Here is an 18,286-nt window from a genome sequence, read left to right as displayed (position 1 = left end):
TCACAAGATTTCTGCCTTAGCACGGATTCTTCTAAAGTCGGTCTTGGTGCCCATTTATTTCAAGAAGCCATAGAAAATGACACTACCGTTCAGAAAACCATTACTTTTGCTAGCCGAGTGCTAACAAAATCTGAAAAAAATTATTCCGTTACTGAATTAGAAGCTTTAGCTATCGTTTGGGCATTTAACAAATTCCGTTTCTTTCTTTCTGGTAAGCACGTAAAAGTATACAGTGATCATCGTGCATTACAATTTCTTATGTCTTCAAAATTAAATCATGACAGGTTAAAACGTTGGGCATTGTTTCTGCAAGAATTCCACTTCACAACAGTCTACATTCCCGGCAAGGAGAACATTGTTGCGGATGCACTCTCACGCGCACCGGCTGGGCTTGAGAAAAGTAACACAGAAGGCAACCTCGAGAAAAATTTCAGTATTCTTTACATTCAGAAAGTCGCCTTTGAAAACTTCATCACCACATCTTTAAAGGACATTGCTCATGAACAAGATAAAGATCCGATTTGGAAAGACATCAAGAGCAAATGGCATGAAAAGACACACACACAGATTCGGCATTATTACCTGGTGAGAAACAACATACTGTTCAAACGCTGCACTGTTGATGACAAGCTATGGGTACTTTGCATTCCAGACGATTTTGTTAATAAGCTCATTTGGTACATTCATTTTAGCTACGCACATTTTGGTCCACGAAAATGATATCATATTCTTCGAACGACTTGTTATTTTAACAATATGGAAAAGAGAATTCGAAGAGTCTTGTCTATTTGTAAACTTTGCCAAAAGGCGAAACCATCTACTGTCTCACATCGTGCTCCATTGTTTCCTATCATTCCTTCTAAATTAAAAGAATTTGCTGCTGTTGATCTCTTGGGACCGCTTGTCAGAACATCTAATGGATTTTCGTACGTTCTAGTCGCTGTTGAACTTACTTCAAAATTTGTTTCTTTCACTCCGTTACGTAAAGCCACTGGACGGTCTGTATCCAACGCCTTTGTTAAAAATTTCTTACGTGAAGTTGGACACGTTAGTAAAGTCATTTCAGATAACAGACCGCAATTCAGATCTGCTGTTTGGTCACGCATGCTTCGGAATCATAAAATCAAACCTGTTTTTATTTCATTGTACTCACCACATTGTAACCCGTCTGAACGGATTATGAAAGAAATCAATAAGCTTTGCAGACTTTATTGTCACAGAAAGCATCAGCATTGGGACAGATATTTACACTTATTTCAAAACGTGCTGAATGAAATGCCTCACGACTCCATTGCTTTACCACCTACTCTTGTACTAAAGAATGAAGAACCACCGAACAGAATCAGAGAGCTTGTACCTTTCCCGAATACACGTAAACTTCGACACAAAGACATAATTGATTTGGCTGTTATAAAATCTGCAGCAGACAAAAGGAGAAAACTACACTGTAAAGCAAATGCAAAGAAATTATATATTGGTCAGAAAGTTCTCATTAAAGCTCATTCATTGTCACATAAGAAGAAACACTTGAGTCACAAATTCTTTCTAGTTTACAATGGACCTTACAGAATCCGACGTATACCACATGATAATTGCGTTGAAGTTGAAACTCTGCGTACTAGGAAGAGTAAAGGTTTACACCACAATTCACATGTAAAACTGTTTATTGAAAGATAATCTGCTTTTCAACTTTGTCTTTGCCATAAAACTTTTCACTTCACATTTCTAGTATGCTTTGTCAGACTTAAGAAACTGTTAACATGCAACAATGTTTGAAGTTAAATATCCAGTCTAGAACCCAGGGAACATTTTTAAACAGAAATTACGAATGCATTGTTATCGTGAACAGACGACACAGCGTTGTATTTGTACATTCTTGCTTGTTAGTTGCACGATTACGTAACGACTATCAGGCTTACATACTTGGAACATATACAGGTACTGCTAATGAGATTTTAATGCAACATTTTGGTTTACTTGAAAATACATTCTGGATTTAAAGTACTTTCAGTGAGATACCAGATGACATAGTGGTTAGTTTATGTGACAGCTACACGATTTTATCACGACGCTACTAATGAGTGACAATTTACAATGTCGCTTTTGCAGTGTTTCTGTTTTATATCTGTACAGTTTTCTGTTTTATTCTGGAAAGTAAAACATGTTTTAGTAGTAACTTTTCTGGTATAGCTACAATGAGACAACCTTTTCCGTAGCACAACAATACGTTACAGTACAGTACTTTCTTCATGACAACAATAAGCGTAATAACTACGATATCTATACACAAAGCATTTCACTTTTGTTTATCATGAGGTAAGTACATTGACTTCTGCAGAACTTAGCTTTTGGAGGACGATAACTACGAGACTTCCACAGAGATTATCTTACATCATGACACGCAGTGTAGCGCTACAGTACACGTATTTGAGTGATTAATTTCGCACTTAAAACATTTATTTTTTTAAGATATTTGAAGTACAATGATACAAGGGTTTTCCGTGATATATTTCATTCCATTGCTGTAATCTGTAACACCTGAGGGTATAATTACATTAATCCTCAGGGGGGTACACGCTTACTTTGTGTACCATGTGTTTGGCAAGCACAAGGAGCCCTAGCTAATATGGTATTTGCTTGTACAAATTTACACATCGGTACCATATTTCTCTAACACACAAATTACACAGCTATCTGATCATTTAACTGAGAGATAAACATTTTTTTTTACTACATCAGTGACACATGTTTACGCAATTACACAGTTGGATACCTTCACACTTATGAAATTGTATTTTGTCTGTACTTTGTGAAATGTTCATATTTTTTCGGAACCATTGTGATACTATGAGAGCTTTGAATGTCGTATTTCTTATGGGATCATGATTTTTAAAGTACGTTTGAGGTAGATGACACTATTGAAATGAGCAGAGAATTTTTTTAGGTTTTGAAATTAGAAAGCTACGACGATTTTGAGATTTGACTGAGGTGTTATGATGTTATTTTTACGATGACGATGTGTATTATGCTGGTGAGGTATGTTTATGATCAATAAGCTGATGCTATATGAGGAATTTGATTATGATATGTATTAATTATGATGAAATATTGAAGTGTCGTCGCAAGACTGACGTGTCGACGAATATATATATATGTGTAATAAGGTAAGGAGTAATGAGTAGTGGTTAGGGACTCTGACTTGTGAAGAAGTATGTTGGAAACCAAGAATCGTACTTTAAGAGTTATGAAATGTGTGTAAATGCGTGACTGTATCACAATGCTGACGAATATTTTTTTTGGACACTTATATTTATAGGATTTTGTTTCTACAGATTTGCAGCGCAAATTCTCGAACTGTGGAATTTTTATATGAGACTGTCACTGTAGTGCAAACTGCTGTCGTAAATATTTCAGTGACCTTGACATAACGCGTTTTGGACGCCCAGCTGAGAGTTAGTCATCTGACAAAAGAAAGCCATTAGGTGCAAAAAAAAAAAAAAAAAAAAAAGAGGCCATTATCCTTGCTATTGACATTTCTTTGTCGAAAGCATCGCTCAAACTTGAAAAAATATGATAACACTGTGGAGCTCTTAATTTATTATATTTACTGAAAAGTCTAATGAAATGACGAGAAATATTTTATGTCTATACACCTGATTATGACTACTGTCTTTCTAGTTGAGAGATTTTTCTGTACTACCTTATGAAATGCCAGATGGCTAATGAATGATGTTTCATGCCTTCCTTTGTACATATTTGCTCATTTTCTTTAATATCTAGTTTCTAGCTGCACTGTAGCATTGGTTAAAATAGAATTTTGTAGATGTACTAATATAAATATTTTCTGTCTACAGATCCAGTAAATACTAATTTTGTAATACACTTCCCAAAAAAATGAGGGAGCACAAAGACATTTCCTCTCACAGGAACTGCATATATAATTTACTTTTCAAGTACTTGGTAATTTTTATGGTAGAATAAGTTGTGGTGCACCACTTTAATGACATAGATATTAAGATGTGAATATACATTTCCCTTATCTGCGTTGTTGTCTTTAGTGTACTATTTTTTCTGCTTGAGCTTTGTCATGTTTAGGTTTATAGCATTTGCTGCTGCTGCTTGCCAGGCATAGTGTTACTGAATTTGACTTTATATTACTCTGTTAAGCCAGTTTTACTACTAATTTATTTTTATTGTTTGCTGCACATTGCCTTATATTAGTTGTAATATTGCAATTGCTCTGCTAATTTATGCTGCTTGCTTTGGCATTTGTATTTTTTATCATTGTTGTTTGTGTAAATTTGTTATGTGCTGCTGCATTGCCTCATACCTTGGTATATATATCTGAGCTCAGTAGATTTAAGTTAGCTTAAGAGGGGGTAGAATATATATGAGAACGAGTTGTGATGAAATGGATGAAATGCATTGAGAAGCTATAAGAAAATGGTTTGGCCAAAAAGTATTTTGAAAGAGGATATGAACCAAAATTAGGGTTTAGGACAACAGGTTTAGTTAGGATTTTCTTGGAAATAAATGATGAGGTAAGATAATGGAAAGTAAATAATGAGGTAAGAAATATGTGAACATATAAATACAGAAAGCATGCTTGGATAGGATTTTTTTTCATGGAAACAAATGTTGAAATAAGAAGAAAGATCTACAGAATGAAGTTTTGGGTTGGACTGCAGTACCAAATGTTACACTGAAAACAAACCCCGTCCTTTCCTTTATGTGTTATCCCACTATGTGTTTGTGTACCCTTGTGTATTCGTTTTCTTCCTGTCTCTGTGTACTGTTTCATAGAATTTTTTTCTCTTCTAATACTAAGCTACATTCACTATGATGAGGAATACTGTTATCCTCAAATATAATTTGCATTAATAATATGTTATTTACTTTGTAAAGATGTTTAGACATTATTTATCTGTTCTGTTTTGTTGCTCATGTGTGAAGTTGAGCCGGCCGAAGTGGCCGTGCGGTTAAAGGCGCTGCAGTCTGGAACCGCAAGACCGCTACGGTCGCTGGTTCGAATCCTGCCTCGGGCATGGATGTTTGTGATGTCCTTAGGTTAGTTAGGTTTAACTAGTTTGAAGTTCTAGGGGACTAATGACCTCAGCAGTTGAGTCCCATAGTGCTCAGAGCCATTTGAACCATTTTTTGTGAAGTTGATGTTTCAAAAGTTATTCTGATCTTTTATGTAGGTACTTATAATTCCTGTAACACTGATGTATATGTCTATTTCTATTCTTTTGTAAAGCCTGTATTACTACAAATGTTATCTGTATTATTATGTTTTTAATGATGTTTTCTGTATCTTTGTAATTGTGTTCTTGTATTATAAAATTGTAATTGTCACCATTCATCATATTATTAACCTGTAAGTTACATTTCACTTCACACATTTCTGTTGGTCATAGTATATGGACAATATGTGAGAAGTAGGGACTGTTAGTGTTTGCACGTGTGTTGATAATTCAGCAAGGGACTGGATAACAGCATTGCTGGTTCTAAGGACAATTCCAAAAACTTTGTGAGTGCACAAGTGGTGGTTATGGACTTGCTATATTATCCGCAAGACTCTACAATGGTGATTGTGCACCTGCACAGTCACAACAGATGGCTGCTGGCTATCTCTACAAGGACTACAGTGGGTCTACACCTTTGCTGACTCACCAATACCATTATTTCTACAAGGACTGCAGTGGGTCTGCACCTCTGGTGGCCCACCAATACCGTAGTCTCTACGAGGACTACAGTGGGTCTGCTCTGTGATGACCTACCTACCAATCTTCTTCAAAACGTCGAATGAGTCTGCTGTGGGTTTGCTCTGTTGTGGCCCATTACCTGTCAGCATGTCAAGAGTCAGCACTGTCTTTCCGTTGGAAGGACAACACTACTTCTTCAAGACTGCATGGAAATCCACTGCTTCCGTGTGCATTGTCTTTTACTGCTCAGACTTTGAGAAAAGAAACGGCAGTTTTACTGTGATGAATGATCAGGACTGTCTTTATGGACCGTGAGAAAATTTTAGCTTTTGACCAACATTGTATTAATAAGTGTGTGCATTTGATATCTTTCTTACTGTAATTATGAAATTTTTTTTCAAATCTATATTGGCCAGTACCCAAAACAATTTGTAAAATTTTTTGTGGGGAGCATGGGGGCTATGTAAGTAGGCTGTTTGTTTTCTTATTGGCGACGTTACGTAGCGCTCTGTATGAAAATCACTGGCTGTGCTGTGTGCAGTCTGTGGCTAGTTTGCATTGTTGTCTGCCATTGTAGTGTTGGGCAGCGGCAGCTGGATGTGAACAGCGCGTAGCGTTGCGCAGTTGGAGGTGAGCCGCCAGCAGTGGTGGATGTGGGGAGAGAGATGGCGGAGTTTTGAAATTTTTAAAACTGGATGTCATGAACTGATATGTATATTATGAGTTTTCAACATTATTAAGGAAAATACATTGTTTGTTCTCTATTAAAATCTTTCATTTGCTAACTATGCCTATCAGTAGTTAGTGCCTTCAGTAGTTTGAATCTTTTATTTAGCTGGCAGTAGTGACGCTCGCTGTATTGCAGTAGTTCGAGTAACGAAGATTTTTGTGAGGTAAGTGATTTAGTGATTTGTGAAAGGTATAGTTTAATGTTAGTCAGGGCCATTATTTTGTAGGGAATTCTGAAAGTCAGATTGCGTTGCGCTAAAAAATATTGTGTGTTAGTTTAAGCACACTCATGTATAATTTTTCTAAGGGGATGTTTCAGCGCGTTAGCTTAAGCTGACTCTGTTGAGTTGTAAGACCTATAAACAGGCAAGTCCAACTGAGGATTCTATGAGCTCAAGACGATATTCGATTACGTGGTACCTTATTTGTTTGCTTTGTCTAAATAGGAGCTAGGTCTGTGAAGTAGTCGTTTACATTTTATTAGTGTGTTACGCGTTTTGCCTTTTCATGTTAATTTTTTCCAAGAAACTACAAATGACTGTGTGTATGTTGCAGGTAGGTGGAGCTGACGTGTCCACGGGGGGTCGCATCCTGACGGGGCTGATAGTGGCCCTTACCTTTTTACTACGGCACATCCGGCTATCCTCCTTCAGTACATTTGTCTCGCATATATCGTTACTACGTTTGTCGAGTGGAATTAGGGCTTACTGTAATCACCTTATATGTCGAAGTTTCGTATCTCCCTTCCAAGGGCGCGAACCTTCGTGGATATAGTCGTATTCTCATCTGTAAAGATTGATAGTGTTATTCATCCGTTCTCGTCACATGTATGATTATTTATCTTGTTATATTTACTGTCAGTAAAATGTAAGTGTTAGCGAGGTCCGAATTGGGACGTTGTATTCTCCTCTTGTGGAAACAAATGTAAGTGATTTTATTCCTTTTTCAAGTAGCTTTTAGATGCGTACATTTGGCCTCCATATTTGGTGTTTTTATGGCTTCCACGTTAATTAAAATTACAATAAAGGTAAATTTGGCAGCGGACGGTTTCTGCGGTGTCACCGCCAGACACCACACTTGCTAGGTGGTAGCCTTTTAAATCGTCCGCGGTCCGTTAGTATACGTCGGACCCGCGTGTCGCCACTATCAGTGATTGCAGACCGACCGCCGCCACACGGCAGGTCTAGAGAGACTCCCTAGCACTCGCCCCAATTGTACAACCGACTTTGCTAGTGATGGTTCAATGACAAAATACGCTCTCATTTGCCGAGACGAAAGTTAGCATAGCCTTCAGCTACGTTATTTGCTACGACCTAGCAAGGCGCCATTATCAGTTGCTATTGATCTTGTTAATCACGTACCGTCAGACCGACGTTCACCATTAATGGATTAAAGTTAAGTATTCCACTAGCTACGTCCGTTTTTTCTAAAGTCTAATTTCCCTGTCCTGTTCCAGACCTCACGCCAGCCTGCGTGAGCTAAAACGCGTGCCTTTCGGCTTCCTCTAGTTTTCCTGGGTTGGCTCTCCTGCCAATCCACAACAGTTTCGTGTATTTATTAGTTGCTAAATGGATCCTAAGTTAAGTGCAGGAACCCTACCAGTTACGGTAAGGTCACCATCAACGTCCTTGGTTAGTTAACATATAGTGTGACATCATGCGAAACAAACTTACTGGTCCGTATTTTACCAACGACAAATTGAAAAATTGAACAGACGCAAATATCGTAAGTTTTTGGAATGCCGGTTCTACTGCAGGGTGTTGGGCGTTTGAAAACGTTTGTAATTTCAACATTCGTTCGCCCAACGCTTTACACAATTGAAGTACGGGAGGTATTAGACAATGTTTATGGATCGGCGGGGATGGCTCTATTAATTGCCCCGCTAGGTCGCCAGATTTGATGGCGCAGGAGTTCTTTCTGTAGGGATATTTAGGAGGTAAGGTGTACCAGGAAGTGCCAACAGGCCGTGAAGACATGGTTGCCGCAGCAGAAACCTGTGCTGACATTCCCGCAGATATGCTTCTGTCCTGTGTAGGGTCGTTTGAAAAGCGGATTACAGTTACTACGTTTGAACACGTACGCTGATTAGAAGAGTATAATAACGTTTGCCACGGCAACAGCTTCGCGTCGAGTAGTCGCCTGTTCGAAATGTCGGAGGAATACAACGTCGCGTGCGGGATTTCCAGTCAGAAGTTATGAAACACTGTCCTTTCCTACCCTCGCATCATAAAGTGCCACTGGACATATAAGGGCCCTTGAGTAGCATGTCGTAAATTACGATTATCTAACCATTTCTATTACTCCGATTAGCCGGCCGGAGTGGCCAAGCGGTTAAAGGCGCTACAGTCTGGAACCGCACGACCGCTACGGTCGCAGGTTCGAATCCTGCCTCGGGCATGGATGTGTGTGATGTCCTTAGGTTAGTTAGGGTTAAGTAGTTCTAAGTTCTAGGGGACTTATGACCACAGCAGTTGAGTCCCATAGTGCTCAGAACCATTTATTACTCCGATTACAACGCCAACTGTGGCGAAACGAAGAAAATGCTTCAGACAAAAGGTATGTAGATTTTGCTGTAAATTCGAATCTGCAATACACGAGGTCTCCTATTGAAGATTTCAAAGCTTCCCCGCCACCCACGCACGGGATGACGTGGGCGGAGTAAAAATGAGCACCGTGAATAGCGTAAGTTGACAGGAAGAAGGTATTGGCTCAAGGGACAATCAGTTTGGTAATGGAGGACAGTGCGAACGGTAAAAATTGTGACGTGAGACCTAGGCTCATCTAGACTAAGCAGGTTAAAATAGAAGTAGTTTCAGGGGTTATGCAAAACTCAAGAGGCTTGCAGATGTGGGACTAGCGTGGACCACTGCATGAAATCAGTCTTCAGACTCATATGAAGAACAACAGCAAAAACAACAATAACAGCAACAACGAGTATACTAAGTAAAATACGTAAGTGTACAGTACGAGAAAGACAACATCAAAAATTAAAAAAAAAAAAAAACACATGACTGTCACTTGCTACTTTCCTTAAAGCAGATATTATGGTACGATATTTAGGGATGTTTTAAATTTGTGTTAAAACTACGAGTGTATGGTGTAACATTTCTGGGTCTGGGAATGGTACTATTCTCTCCCAAACTTCACCTGGTAACTAAACACATCAAAAAAAGTTTTGCATCATCCCGATTAACCGAACTCCTGAAGACAGACGTAGACTGTGGATATTGTATCACAGACACAGTCCCTTTCACTGTTCAGAGATGTCACTAAACCCACCCAAAGATGTAAACAACCATGCATGAGCAGCGCTTATTAGCCGATCATTTCCAGTCATTCCGCCAGGAAGGAGGTACACGGCTCGTGTTGTCTGTAGTTCAAACATGCCTAGACAGTGAATACCTGGGTTCGATCGCGTCCGCATTGTGACATTGTGCCAGGAAGGGCTCTCAACAAGAAGTGTCCAGGCGTCTCGGGGGAACCAAAGGATGTTGTTCGGACATTGAGGAGATACAGAGAGACAGGAACTGTCGATGACATGCCTCGCTCAGGCCGCCCAAGGGTTACTACTGCAGTGGATGACCGCTGCCTACGGATTATGGCTCGGAGGAACTCTCACAGCAACACCAACATGTTGAATAATGCTTTTCGTGCAGCCACAGGAGGCCTTGTTAGACTTGAAGTGCATGATGTGCAACTTCACTCCCGACGTCCATGGCGAGGTCCATCTTTGCAACCACGACACCATGCAGTGCGGTACAGATGGGCCCAACAACATGCCGAATGGACCGCTCAGGATTAGCATCACGTTCTCTTCATCTATGAGGGTCGCATATGACTTCAACCAGAATATCGTCGGAGGCGTGTTTGGAGGCAACCCAGTCAGGCTGAACTCCTTAGACACACTGTCCATCGAGTGCAGCAAGGTGGAGGTTCCCTGCTGTTTTGGGGAGGCATTATGTGGCGCCGACGTACGCCTCTGATGGTCATGGAAGGCTCCGTGACGGCTGTACGATACGTGAAAAAATGGTTCAAATGGCTCTGAGCACTATGGGACTCAACATCTTAGGTCATAAGTTCCCTAGAACTTAGAAATACTTAAACCTAACTAACCTAAGCACATCACACACATCAATGCCCGAGGCAGGATTCGAACCTGCGACCGTAGCAGCCCCGCGGTTCCGGACTGAAGCGCCTAGAACCGAATACGTGAATGCCATCTTCCGACTGATAGTGCAACCATCGGCAGCAGATTGGCGAGGCATTCGTCTTCATGGACGACAATTGCCCCCCCCCCCCCCAACGTGGACATCTTGTGAATGACATCGCTTGACTAGAGTGGCCAGCTTGTTCTCCAGGCGTGAACCCTATCGAACATGCCTGGGACAGATTTACAAGGGCTGTTTATGGACGATGTGACCCACCAACCACTCTGAGGGATCTACGCCCAATCGCCGTTGAGGAGAGGGACAATATGGACCAACAGTGCCTTGATGAACTTGTGGATAGTATGCAACGACGAATACAGGCATGCATCAATGCAAGAGAACGTGCTACTGGGTGTTACAGGTACCGGTGTGTACAACAATCTGGACCACCACCTCTGAAGGTGTCGCTGTATGGTGGTACAACATGCAATGTGTGGTTTTCATGAGCAGTAAAAAGGGCGGAAGTGATGTTTATGTTGATCTCTATTCCAATTTTTTTACAGGTTCCGGAAATCTTGGAACCGAGGCGATGCAAAATTTTTTTGATGTGTGTATAAAGAAATGTCAGCTGAAGTATAAATCAAGTTTCCTTACTTGAGAGGGCCTCCGTGAAAAACGATCATTCGTAGGGCGTTGAAACCTTGTAGAAACATTTGTAAGGACATTCGGAAAATAATAACGGATAAACCATTGCAAGGAACATATTAATTTACACGTTAATTGTGTATCATGTTTACGTTTCAGGTTACAAACGACCATCTGCATTCACGACAGACTAGAACCGGACTATAGTTTGGTCTACTGCTGCTCGAAACATCTCAGGTGGACCAAGGAATGTTTAGCTGTCGTGACGCATCTCATACAGTACTTGAAGGTCGCACGTTGCTTTCACCATTCTCAGTCATGGCAACAGTAAGTTACATGTCTGCACCTGTTACTGTCCGTCAAAGTACTCACCTGCGTTGTGTAGAACCCGTTGCCAGCGATGGGGAAGGCGTAGTATACCGTTAGCAGAGCCTGTTCTGTTGATGGTGCGAATGAAGCGGTCTACTGCCTGTCGAACAGTTCTGAAGCGAATGCCACCAAGTGGTTCCTTCATCTTCGGAATCAAATCAAAGTCACTAGGTCTTACGTCCTAGGAGTATGGTGGATGGTACAGTACTTCCCAGTCCCATCGACCGAACAGAGCAGCCACAGCTTGCGCTGTAAGCGCCCGCGCATTGTCGTGCAAAATGATGAGTGGTTTGCGCAGGAAGTGTCGCCGCTTCTTTCGCAGGTGATGCTCCAAAAACGAACAGTAATTGTGGTGTCACCGCCAGACACCACACTTGCTAGGTGGTAGCCTTTAAATCGGCCGCGGTCCATTAGTATACGCCGGACCTGCGTGTCGCCACTGTCAGTGATGGCAGACCGAGCGCCACCACACGGCAGGTCTAGAGAGACGTCCTGGCACTCGCCCCAGTTGTACAGCCGACGTTGCAAGGAAAGGTTCACTGACAAATACGCTCTCATTTGCCGAGACGATAGTTAGCATAGCCTTCAGCTACATTTGCTACGACCTAGCAAGGCGCCGTATTCAATTGATAATTAATATTATGAAGCATGTACCGTAATGAGAGATGTTCTACAAAAGTGGATTAAAGTTAAGTATTCCAGAAGCTACGTACTTTTCTTTATAGCATTCATTACGTATCCTGTTTCAGACCTCACGCCAGCCTGCGTGAGTTTAAGCGCGTGCCTTTCGGCTTCCTCTCATTGTGTCTAGGCTGTCTTGTCTAGACACAACAGTAATACTGTGCATTGACGGTATGCCGTGGAGGAACGTAGTGCGTTAGGATAACACCATCACAGTCGTACACGAGAATCACCATAACTTTAGACCGCGCCATTCGCACCATCGACAGAACAGGCTCTGCTCTTCCACATTGCTGGCAACGGGTTCTACACAACGCTGGTGACTACTTTGACGAACAGTAACAGGTGCAAATATGTAACTCTTTTGTATAGATTGTGAACAATTAGTTGCCACTATTTAAGTTCCAACCCTCGTGTAACACAGACGGCGCATGTCCCTGTCTCTGCCGTGTTAACGGTTGAAACCAACATCTAAGTCACGTGACTCGGAGCAGAAAGTTGAGTTCCCGTCATTACGCGCTGTGTGAAGTGGAAGCGACAGTTACAGTTTCTCACATTTATTGCTGAAATCAAGCATTGATTTTGATATTCAACCTTTTGTAGTACAACTCTTAAGACATGTCATAGTGCAGTTAATCTAATTTATTCGAAATTCCTGATAAAACAATGGTTATCATTTTTACATGTGGTCAAGCTGAAACGTATTGACAGTTCTTTTAACAAGCGACAGAATGACCCTCCTGTAGTGAATACATTTTTCTTTTTTTTTCGCACTGAATTCTTGTAGTTCACCGCTTCCGCGGGAGTGGAAGACAAAATAACAATTTCGAACACAAGAATATGTGTGACATGCTATTGTAAGAAAGGAAATCCATATATATGCATAATTTCAGGCATTTACATAAAATAAGCAGATTTTTCTGACTTCATCCGGTAGAGATACCGAAACGATATCAAGATAGCAAGCGTAATATATTACAAAATGTTGATTAGACTGGTGTAGTGAGCTAGATATTAACGACACGTCGTCTCGAAAGCTTAGTCATCCACCAAGTTTTACCTCGAAGGACCTACATCCATCCTAACTTTCAACTTGTGAAAATACAAGTATTTTAAATTAACTACACAACTCAGATTTTCATGACTATATCTAATCTCTAGGATACAAAAACAAAAGACTTATCTGAGCATATGAGAAGTTCTTTACCTCTGCAACTAGTAAAAAGCACAACAGCACAACATTTGATGTGTAACAAAAAGTCATAAATTGTGCACTATAAATGCACAATGATATATTCGGCTTCGTGCTTAGTCACGTGACACTCATGTTGGTTTCAGTAAAATGACGTCATGCGCAGTCTATGTTATCTATGGTCTATGCTAACAATACTAACAAAGCATTTCCTGCAGAATTTACGCTGAAAATCTTTCCTAAAAGGTTGGATGTGTATACGGTAGATAGTTTTCCATCTACACTGGCTGAAGTAGCAAAACTTTAAATATGATCGGCGAGTATAACAAAAGAAGTGGAGTGAGATCCAGACATATTTTCATTTATATATTATTCTGACTTGATTGACTGTCATTGCAGCGATCCCCAACAGCAAGCTGTCGCACACTACATTCAGATTCTGTTCGTAATAATTTTTCTTTAACTACTTTAGTACTAGAATGAAATTTTCACTCTACAGTGGAGTGTGCGCTGATATGAAACTTCCTGGCAGATTAAAATTGTGTGCCGGACCGAGACTCGAACTCAGGGCCTTTGCCTTTCGCGGGCAAGTGTTTACTTTAGTACTAAGTAATGGAGACGAAGCACTTTGTGAGTATTCGGTTCGCGCCAGCAATGTGCACCAAAGGAGGAGTTTTGGTTTGTCTGAGTAGTCGCGTTTTGAGAGTCGTGTCTGCCGAATTACGCCACGGATTGAGCGCCTGGACGATACGGTTGTAGGTTGTAGGCCGCGCGTGTGCCTGCCCAGTTGGGCGTCGTCTACGTAACTGTCGTAATGAATCGTGTCCCTGCGAGCAATGCAAAGTGGAGTGATTAAATAAGAAGTTTATTCTGTTAGGTGAGTTATCCAAAGCATTTTGAGTACTTTATGAAGGTGGTATTGTACAGCTTTAATGTTGTTGTTGTTGTTGTTGTTGTCCTTGTTGTTTTTAGGGGAGGAGAGCAGACAGCGAGGTCATCGGTCTCATCGGATTAGGGAAGGAAGAGGAAAGAAGTCGGCCGTGCCCTTTCAAAGGAACCTTCCCGGCATTTGCCGGGAGCGATTTGGGGAAATCACGGAAAACCTAAGTCAGGATGGCCGGACGCGGGATTGAACCGTCGTCCTCCCGAATGCGAGTCCACTGTGCTAGCCACTGCGTCACGTCGCTCGGCTAGCTTTAATGAATGTTAAGAACTGTATTATGCAATACACAGCTTTGTCGGTATATTTAATTAGAGACGATCTATTTCGGTCTAGGGTCAGACCATCATCGGGTCGACTGTACTGAGGAAGAACAAAAGCACATACAACGAAGTATAAAATATGGAAGTGTTACGTGTAACGGCATTAAATACATCGTATCTTGCGCCACTATAGCAAGGTAGTTACAAAACATCTGAGCAGTGCAACTGCGTAAATTGAATTACAGTTATCACATGTATATTGTTCCGTTAGTAACAATAGCTGTATATACATAACATATATGTCCATTAACCTCGTTTGTGTGTGGCATACTCATGCATTGAACTGAGTAAGTCAAAGATTATTGAATCAGACATTAAAGGCATTGCAAAAATATGCCAACTATTGATTAAGTGAGAATGAGATTTTCACTCTGCAGCGGAGTGTGCGCTGATATGAAACTTTCTGACAGATTAAAACTGTGTACTGGACCGAGACTCGAACTCAGGACCTTTGCCTTTCGCGGGCAAGTGCTCTACCAACTGAGCTGCCCAAGCACGACTCACGCCCGGTACTCACAGCTTTACTTCCGCCAGTACCTCGTCTCCTACCTTCCAAACTTTGCAGAAGCTCTCCTGCGAACCTTGCAGAACTAGCACTCCTGAAAGAAAGGATATTGCGGAGATATGGCTTAGCCACAGCCTGGGGGATGTTTCCAGAATGAGATTTTCACTCTGCAGCGGAGTGTGCGCTGATATGAAATTTCCTGGCAGATTAAAACTGTGTACCGGACCGAGATGCATACATACTACAACATTAATAGTTCATTGGCATTTTCCGTTTATTGTACAGCGTGTTTCAGAAGTGATAGGCAACAATTCACAGATGGAAAGTACAGGCCAAAAGTAATTAAAAATCCCCAATAAACATGGCTCCTCAAATCACATGTTATCGAGATACATTTTCTGTTGCGATTCATCAGTGTCTAAGAACACTCGGCATCTCTCAACGTTAAAGTAACTGTTCCAAATGTTATCCATGCGTCTGAATACAACATTGAAACCGTCTCTGAAATGAGCTGCGGATCCTCTCAGGCAGTCCTGGGGTATTCTGTAAATGCTGGAAGGCAACTTCAATGCACAAGCGTAATTCCTCAACAGTGTTGACCTCGGTAGCGTAAACCAAGCTTTTGACATGACCCCACACATAGAAATCTATGGAATATAAATCCGTAGACCTTGGTGGCCATGGCTCAGACCCTCCTCCACCTATCCAATGCTGACCATACGTCCGAGTTAAAAGCAGGCGCACTCACAACTGAAAATCTGTTGGAGCACCGACATGCATGAACCATATGCTCAGGCGTTGGTTCAGTGGTACATCATCATGTACATCTGGAAGTACAGTCCGCAGAAACCCAATGTACTGCTGCCCAGTTAGACTCTGTGGTACGAAGTTGTTGTTGTAGTTGTCTTCAGTCCAGAGACTGGTTTGATGCAGCTCTCCAGGCTACTCTATCCTGTGCAAGCTTCTTCATCTCCCAGTACCTGCTGCAACCTACATCCTTCTGAATCTGCTTAGTGTATTCATCTCTAGGTCTCCCTCTGCGATTTTTACCCTGCACGCTGCCCTCCAGTACTAAATTGGTGATCCCTTGATGCCTCAGAACATGTCCTACCAACCGATCCCTTTTTCTAGTCAAGTTGTGCCACAGACTCCCCAATTCTATTCAATACCTCCTCATTAGTTATGTGATCTACCCATCTAATCTTCAACATTCTTCTGTAGCTTCACACTTCGAAAGCTATTCTCTTCTTGTCCAAACTATTTATCGTCCATGTTTCACTTCCATACATGGCTACACTATATACAAATACTTTCAGAAACGACTTCCTGACACTTAAATCCATATTCAATGTTAACAAATTTCTCTTCTTCAGAAACGCTTTCCTTGCCATTGCCAGTCTACATTTTATATCCTGTCTACTTCGACCACCAAAACTCATATACTACTTTAAGTGTCTCATTTCCTAAACTAATTCCCTCAGCATCACCTGACTTAATTCGACTACATTCCATTATCCTCGTTTTGCTTTTGTTGATGTTCATCTTATATCCTCCTTCCAAGACACTGTCCATTCCGTTCAACTGTTCTTCCAAGTTCTTTGCTGTGTCTGACAGAATTACAATGCCATCGGCGGACCTCAAAGTGTTTATTTCTTCTCCATGGATTTTAATACCTACTCCGAATTTTTCTTTTGTTTCCTTCACTGCTTGCTCAATATACAGATTGAATAACATCGGGGAGAGGCTACAACCCTGTCTCACTCCCTTCCCAACCACTGCTTCCCTTTCATGCCCCTCGACTCTTATAACTGCCATCTGGTTTCTGTACAAATTGTAAATAGCCTTTCGCTCCCTGTATTTTACCCCTGCCACCTTCAGAATTTGAAAGAGAGTATTCCAGTTAACATTGTCAAAAGCTTTCTCTAAATCTACAAATGCTAGAAACGTAGGTTTGCGTTTCCTTAATCTATTTTCTAAGATAAGTCGTAGGGGCAGTATTGCCTCACGTGTTGTAACATTTCTACGGAATCCAAACCGACCTTCCCCGAGGTTTGGCTTCTAGTAGGACGTATGGCCCAGTTATGCGGTCTCTGAGCATTCCTGCCAATCATTCAACGAATAGCGCTGCTGATTTCGTGATACATGTTCTGCATTAGGATTGACATCGGCCCAAATTTGACAGCTATGATAGTTAAAAATGCCATCATAGGTAAACCCAGCCTCTTCCATCGTGAGAATACTGCTTACAAACAGGGGATTCGGGATACACTGTAGTTGCTCGCACAGGTGGAAATTCTCTCTACGAGGGCTTGCACTCGCTGGATATGATATGGATGGAGTATTTTCCGATATATAATCCACCACACACTGCTATAACGCAGGACATGCTCTTGAGTAGTAACTTTCCTTGTTGAAGCACTCGAACTTTCATGTATTATGCGTTTAACACCCTTTCTTCAACATCGTTTGTTATGGATCTGGGTCGACCTTCTCGTACATCGTGTGCGAAACTCCCAGATTAGTTAAGACGCTGATGTAACGGGCTGAATGTACGCCTGTCGGGCTGCCTGCGGAGAGAAAAAACTTCTTCATACAATCGTACAGCCTCTAGGGCACTGCCATCGGCTTTGTCATACTTGAAGTGCACGTCAGCGTATTCTTCATTGGTGTAACCTCTGTTCATGCTGACTTCCCGTTTCGTAACTGATTGTGAAACCGGTACGGCACAGTGCATGGATGGGAAAGGAAAGTAGGTGTGCATGCGTTAACAAGCAGATAGTCCATGCCAAACCCAAAGATAACGACGTAAATACCGCTGTATCCAGGGACGTTTAGAGTTGGTTCCCAACTCGAAGTAATGCGATGCCTCAGCAGCGGATAATTTGCCGACCCTTGTTTATTGGAGCTTTTTAGCTACTTTCGGCCTGTACTTCCCATGTGTGAGTTATTAACCATCACTTCTGAAACACCCTGTATAACATTAATGGAAACACAGATAGAGATAGTACAGTCCATTTAGCTCTACAAGTAATATAGGTACTAATCTTAA

This window comes from Schistocerca piceifrons, chromosome 9, assembly GCF_021461385.2.
Source record: "Schistocerca piceifrons isolate TAMUIC-IGC-003096 chromosome 9, iqSchPice1.1, whole genome shotgun sequence".
Classification (NCBI taxonomy): Eukaryota; Metazoa; Arthropoda; class Insecta; order Orthoptera; family Acrididae; genus Schistocerca; species Schistocerca piceifrons.
Note: the sequence above shows the minus strand (reverse complement) of the source record.